This window comes from Otolemur garnettii, unplaced genomic scaffold, assembly GCF_000181295.1.
Source record: "Otolemur garnettii isolate 467f Iridium unplaced genomic scaffold, OtoGar3 scaffold00121, whole genome shotgun sequence".
NCBI lineage: Eukaryota > Metazoa > Chordata > Mammalia > Primates > Galagidae > Otolemur > Otolemur garnettii.
In genome coordinates, this window is record NW_003852516.1 from 6,426,897 (window position 1) to 6,433,986 (window position 7,090).

The 7,090-nt window shown below is 47.9% G+C and overlaps 1 protein-coding gene across 1 annotated transcript in view; it reads right to left on the reverse strand.

The window, feature by feature from the left end:
- The window catches only part of GTF2E2 (general transcription factor IIE subunit 2), a 78,593-nt gene extending 76,648 nt beyond the window's left edge, over positions 1-1,945 (reverse strand). Inside the window, exon 1 of the mRNA XM_003797672.3 lies at positions 1,695-1,945. The gene's annotated coding sequence lies outside the window, so the exon portion shown is untranslated. The remainder of the gene's footprint in view (positions 1-1,694) is intronic.
- Between the last annotated feature and the right edge of the window lie 5,145 nt (positions 1,946-7,090).

A 7,090-nucleotide genomic window follows, 5' to 3' on the forward strand; every position in this document is an offset into this window, starting at 1 on the left:
GCATCACGCTCACAGCAACCTCCAACTCCTGGGCTCAAGGGAGTCTCCTGCCTCAGCCTCCCAAGTAGCTGGGACCACAGGCGCCCGCCACAACGGGCTATTTTTTGGTTGCAGCTATTATTGCTGTTTGGTGGGTCGGGCTGGATTCCAACCCACCACCTTGGGTGTATGTGGCTGGCGCCATCAGTTTCAATTCCTAACAGCCGCGTGGCTAGGTAATCCAGGGGGCCTCTCTAAATTCAATTTCACTGTATATAAAATGTGAACACTACCAATGCTGTCCACATCCCATCTAGTTGAAAAAGTAAAATGAGAAAATGTTTGTAAAAGTGATTTTTTAAAGTAGCAAAGCCATACAAATGTGTGTTTGTCTCGGTATTACTGTTTTAAGTTAGATAGGAAAGGAAAATAACAGAATGACTACCCCAGAGTTAGGAAAGGGACAATCTCCAGCAGAGGCAAAATGAGAGGACAGGAAAAAGAAAAGAGAATTCGTGAGTGAAAAGGTAGGGCCAACAAGCAGAATGTAAATTTCTAAAACAGGAAACAGCTGTATTTCACCTCACAAGGACAGGTCCTTAATCTGGGCTTTTAATAACTACTTTAACAAAGATTTAAATAAAGCCATACATGTACAAAACCTAAAATTTACAGTGTTTGGTAGAACTCTAGGAGAGAACAGGTGTATTAGTGTTATTCCTAATTTAATACGTGAATTTCGAAGAAGTATGTTTAAGGTCACGCAGCCGAAAGAACCAAGGCCAGGATACTGATTCCAAAATCAAGTGCTCCTTACACCAGACTGGAACGTTGGTAAAGGCCTTTAAAACAAAGGCGACCTGCGTGGTACTGGACATTCAATGGCACCTAGAGCAGCAGGTTTCACAATGTCCCTCTTTCACCGTCACATGTTTTACCTAACTTATTTGTATTGAGTTTGACACCTCTGTACTGGCCTATGTAACAGGGGCACAATCGCCTAAAAACACAAATCACCACCACAACTCAGGAGGGGATTCCAAACTCAGGCTGACGTATTCAAAAATTTAAACTAACAGCTGCTGGCCCCAAGCCCACACGCTTTCCACCATTTCACCTTTCAACCTCCCTACTTTGCGTGCCTCGCGGCCCCAGGGGGTGCCCCGGCCCCTAAGCACCCTGCTATGAACAGCCGGGAAGCTGAAAAGAGACTGCTGATCTCTTAAATGACAAGAATGCAGAGGTGTGCGAAAAGGGGCCCGCAAGGCTGTTCTGGAAAATGTCTTTAGACTCTGCAGGAAACTACTACTATAACTGAAGTTTACGAACCATTACAAACCAGGTCTCCAACGGGCAGCTGAAAGCCCAGTCGTATGTGAGCATCTAAATCACAGCCTTTAGTTGGCTGGACACGGTGATTCCCCAGACTGCACATATGGTTCGCCCGGCTACCGCTCACGTGAACTTGAGGCCAATGAGGCAGAGCCAACTACACCCCCAACTGCAGGTTTTCCCTCTTCCCAACTCAAAAGTTTGCTCCCTGGACCTCCGGCCTAGAGACAATACTCCCAGAGAACTGTGAGTGTGCTGAAAGGATTCCCACGGAGAACGGCAGCCCCAGCCTCCCGTGGGCTGGAAGACACGCCTGTCCCCTAAGTCGGCGCAGGAACAACAGGCCGGGCTCCGCGCCCCGGGCCGGCGGCCGCAGCCCCTACCTGAGCAAGGAGGGCAGCCCCACGCGACCCGCCGCCGCTGCCTCCCAGCGTCTCCGCCTCGGTCAGCCGCCCACTCCGGCGTGGCCGCAGTTTCCTGCCCCTCGTCAGCGCCCCCACCTGCCCGCATGCACGCCCAGCGCTGACCCACCAGGTCGGGGTCTCGCCACTGGCGGCGGCGGCGGCGTCTGAAGAGGCCACTCGGCCCCGGGCTCCGCCCGCCACTTCCTGATCTGGCACTAGCTCACTCCCGGCAGCCACCGCGGCGCCTTTGCCGCCCGGAACGCGCATGCGTTATCGCGTGCCCAGCGAGGGCTGCGGCGTGAGGAGCGCAGTCCGCTCGGGCGTCCCGGAATCTCCATAACAACGAGAGCGCGGGGGCGGGGCCGAGAATCGGTGGGAGGCGGGTGTAGCCCGCGCTGGGGAAGATGAAAGACGCCGTCCGGCGCTACCTAATTTAAGGCCACGAGCTCCTTCTCCAGCGTGTTCTGGAATGTTGTTTTTTGTTTTTTAAAAACAGAGTCACACTCTCTTGCCCCAGGCTAGAGTGCCGGGGCGTCAGCCCATCTCACAGCAACCTTAAATTCCCGGGTTCAAGCCAATTAACCTCCTGCATCAGCCTCCTGAGTAGCTCAGAATACAGGCGCCCAACACAATCCCCGGCTAATTTTTTCTATTTTTAGTAGAGACAGAATCTTGCTATTAATCAGGCTGGTCTCGAACTCCAGAGCTCAAGGGATCCACCCGCCTCGGCCTCCCAGAGTGCCAGAATTACAAGCGTGACCTGCCGCGCCTTTATTAAATGCAAAACCTCTGTCCGCGAATATCTTTAACCCAAGTGGTGACGCAGTCTTTAAACCGTTGTTTTTTGTGACTTTATCCCAAATGTCACTCACCAGCACCTGCACTTCAGAGCAGGTGGTTCTCTAGTCTTCCACAAGTGAAGAAACGGAGACCCGTGAAGCTAAACGACTTCTTCCAGACAGCTCAGCTCCAGAGGCAACCTAATGTGGAGCCCAGCTACTGAGCCTGCATCCAGGGTTCGCTCCATCACATCTGTGAACTGCTTAGAAAAAGATTTTGTACTCGGAAGTAATATAAAAGAGATGGAGATAAAGCCACTGAAAACAAAAACGGGTCTTGCCCCACACCTGCAGAGTGTTGGAGTGTGTCTAATCTTCTGCACCTGTCTTTTGTTCTTACAAATCTAGAGCAAGAGCTCAGCTATTCTGTAGCTGTCTTTAATTACATACTTCTGGTTACTCCTCAAGGTGCTTAACCTGCTTCTCAATTTTCTCGCGATAGGGACAATAATTGTGCTATTACAATGATTACTTGCATCAGACTGTGGTGAAAATTAAATAATACAAATTGTCCAAAACTTGAAACTAAAGGCAAAGATAATTATTGTGTGACCTTTTGATTTGTTGCACTCTAGAGGATTTTCTGACAAACCCATGTGATGGTTGGTCATCTGACACCCCCAGGAAATGTAATTTGTTTGAATAAAACATTGACTACAGGTGATCCTGGCTTTTTGGCTAAGATCAGGTGAATAAAGATTGATTTGGGGCTCGGCGCCTATAGCTCAACCGGCTAAGGCGCCAGCCACGTACACCTAAGGTGGCCGGTTCGAATCCCCAGCCCGGACCCGCCAAACAACAATGACAGCTGCAACCAAAAAATAGCCGGGCGTTGTGGCGGGCACCTGTGGTCCCAGCTACTTGGGAGGCAGAGGCAGGAGACTCGCTTGAGCCCAGGAGTTGGAGGTTGCTGTGAGCTGTAATGCCACGGCACTCTACCCAGGGGGACAGCTTGAGGCTCTGTCTCAAAAAAAAAAAAAAAAAGATTGATTTGGGCCCAGAAATTTTACGACCCTGTAAAGTCAGAGATTGACTGGTAGGAAACTGATGAGGTATAATAGAAGGGAGCAGGAATCCAGTACAAAAAAATCTCCAAAATTAAGATGGCTCCCTACAGGGGTGTGCCCTTGTGGTTTCACCTGCTCCAGAGGTTGAGGCAGGCGGATTGCTTGAGCCCAGGAGTTGGAGGCCAGATCGGGCAATGTAGAAAGGCCACTAACCCCCCCATCTCTAATTAATTAATATCCCTGGTGGTCTAGCAGTTAGGATTCCATGTGGCTAGGGTTCAATTCTTGATCAGGGATCCCAATATAAGCAAAACTAAAAAAGTTGCATTGTCCTAAGAAAAACTGACCAGTTTTCTTATCAGTTTAGCATCTTTCTTTCAACATTCCTTCTCCCAGTGACGATATCCATCCTCGTTTTGAAACCTGGTTGAATCAGCATTATGGTCTCTAGGCTGGTGGAATCAATTGTATCATTTTGCCAGTTCCCTATTAACAAATGAGAGACTTAAATAAATGAACAGTGGCTATAGCATATATGATAATAAAACTTTGACCTACATAAGCTAAACCACAACCTCTATAGCCACCAGCTCAAAATAGTCAGAATTTTCACAAGAAGGCTGCCAGCTTTCCAATTTTAGCCTCTTTGTTCCCTCACACCAGGATCAATCATATTTGGCTTAGGAACCAAATATGCTTCCCAAGCCAATCACGTAAGATGCCCAATTCTATTATAGTTAGCCCACCTCCAGCTTCCTCTGCCAACAATCTACTTTTTTTCACATCAGATGGGTAATGTGATAACATTGTAACAAGATTTTGGGGGGCGGCACCTGTGGCTCAAAGGAGTAGGACACCAGCCCCATATACGAGAGGTGGCCTCCAAAAGATTTTTGGGAGGCACATCTCACGCATGTGCATGAAAAACCAATAATCCCGCTTGTCCTTCACCTCGGCCTCCCAGAGTGCTAGCATTTACAGGTGTAAGCTACCTCACCTGGCCAAAATAAACCCTTAGAATAATTAAAACCACCTACACATTAGCACCCTCAGTATTTCCAGGTGAAAAGGGTGTGGCTAATGTCAAATTGTGTGAAGAACTACCCAAGCAGCTAATGCAACATGAGTGCTTGTAATAGTCTTGCATCATGACTGCTTGCAATAGTCTACCCAGTCTTTGGTAGAAAGTGTGGCTCGGCGCCTCTGGCTCAACCGGCTAAGGCGCCAGCCACGTACACCTAAGGTGGTGGGTTCGAATCCCCAGCCCGGACCCGCCAAACAACAATGACGGCTGCAACCAAAAAATAGCCGGGCGTTGTGGCGGGCGCCTGTGGTCCCAGCTACTTGGGAGGAGGAGGCAAGAGACTCGCTTGAGCCCAGGAGTTGGAGGTTGCTGTGAGCTGTGATGCCACGGCACTCTACCCAGGGGGACAGCTTGAGGCTCTGTCCAAAAAAAAAAAAAGAAAGTGTGGTGGCTCCTTCAGGGAAATACAATTTGTATACTTTACAAAACCTTATTATGTTTTGACTTATCCAATGCCTCTCACATCCCCAAATAATTCAATGTAACCATATGATTAATTCCTATTTAGATTAGTTTTTGCTATTTTAACTGTAATAATATACATATAACACAAAATTTGCTATTCCAACTACTTTAAAGTGTACAACGTGATGGCATTAAATACATTCACAATATTGTTTAACCATCACCCCCAACAGAAACTCTGTACCTATTAGGCAATAACTCCCCTTTCCCTCCTCCCTTCTGCCTCTGGTAACCTCTATGCTACTTTCTGTCTCTATGAATTTGCCTTTTCTTGAGACAGAGTCTCAAGTTGTCACCCTGGGTAGAGTGCTGTGGCATCACAGTTCACAGTAACCTCAAACTCTTGGGCTTAAGCGATTCTCTTGCCTCAGCCTCCCAAGTAGCTGGGACTACAGGTGTCTGCCACAATGCCTGGCTATTTTTTGTTGCAGTTGTCATTGTTGTCTAGCAGGCCTGGGCCCAGCTCTAACCCACCAGCCTTGGTTGCATGTGGCCAGCACCTTACTCACTGAGCTACGGGTGCCAAGCCGAATTTGCCTTTTCTACATATTTTATGAGAGTGGAATAGTACTATGTACTGTAATAACCGAGCCCCCAGCCCCTAACCCCCAGGACTAGTAAGAAATGCAACAAAGCCCATATATTTGTTTTTTTTTTTGTTTTTTTTTTTGAGACAGAGCCTCAAGCTGTCCCCCTGGGTAGAGTGCGGCACCTGGCCTACGTTATTTTTTGAGACAGAGCCTCAAGCTGTCCCCCTGGGTAGAGTGCCGTGGCATTACAGCTCACAGCAACCTCCAACTCCTGGGCTCAAGCGAGTCTCCTGCCTCCGCCTCCCAAGTAGCTGGGACCACAGGCACCCGCCACAACGCCCGACAATTTTTTTTTTTTTTTGGTTGCAGCCGTATATTTGTAAAAAGAACTTCTCGTAAGCCTTTTAGCCTCAGCCCTCCCAAGGGAGGGGAAGTTAAGGTCTGGGAAGAAGCCCAAGATGATAAGGGAAGGAAGGGAGGCAGGGGTGAGCCCCGGGTGAAAAAGGCTGAAGTTGGTTTAAGGCCCAAGTTGTTCTCGGAAACTTACCCAATACTTCTCATTTGATGATTTGTGAGTTAATATATCTTAAGTTAGTATGTACCCCCACCCTGAATTGTGTAACCCCTTCTGATGCACCCCATCTTATGATGATGAAGTAATGTGTATCTTGTGATGTATGAATTAATATGTACCCTCACCTTGCAACCCCGCTCTAACGGCTATGATTGGCTTCTGTATTGCGTTAGCTTGCTGACCCTTGCAAATTAATGGTATAAAAAGACACTTCACCTGCCAGTCAGTGCTGAGTGCCTTTGTGGTGATCCAGCCCACTTGCAGGCATTAATAAATTTTATCAATTGTAGCATCAAAGTGGGATCCACCTTTATATCTCCGCGGCTCTGACCCCCCCAATAGTACGTCTGTTTAGGATTGGCTTATTTCACTTACCACAATTCTTTTCTTTTTTTTTTTATTTGAGACGGAGCCTCAAGCTATCCCCCTGGGTAGAGTGCCATGGCATCACGCTCACAGCAACCTCCAACTCCTGGGCTTAAGTGAGTCTCTTGCCTCAGCCTCCCAAGTGCTGAGAATATAGACCCATCATTGTTGTTTGGCGGGCCTGGTTTGGGGATTCAAACCCGCCACCTTAGGTGTATGTGGCTGGCGCCTTAGCCGCTTGAGCCACAGGCGCTGAGCCACCACAATTATTTTCGAGGTTCATCCATGTTGTGGCATGGATCAGAACGTCATCCCTTTTTATGTAGTGGTTTGATTTTACATTTTAGTTTTTTACTTTATATCATTGTTTGGAAGAAAGAAATTGAGGCAAGGCAAACATACTTCACTCTGCCATCAGGTAATAACAGCTCTTCAACTCCCCGCACCTGTTAATCAACTAAAATAATTAAATCTGTGCCTGAATTCTCAAAATAGCCAATAAGGCAAACC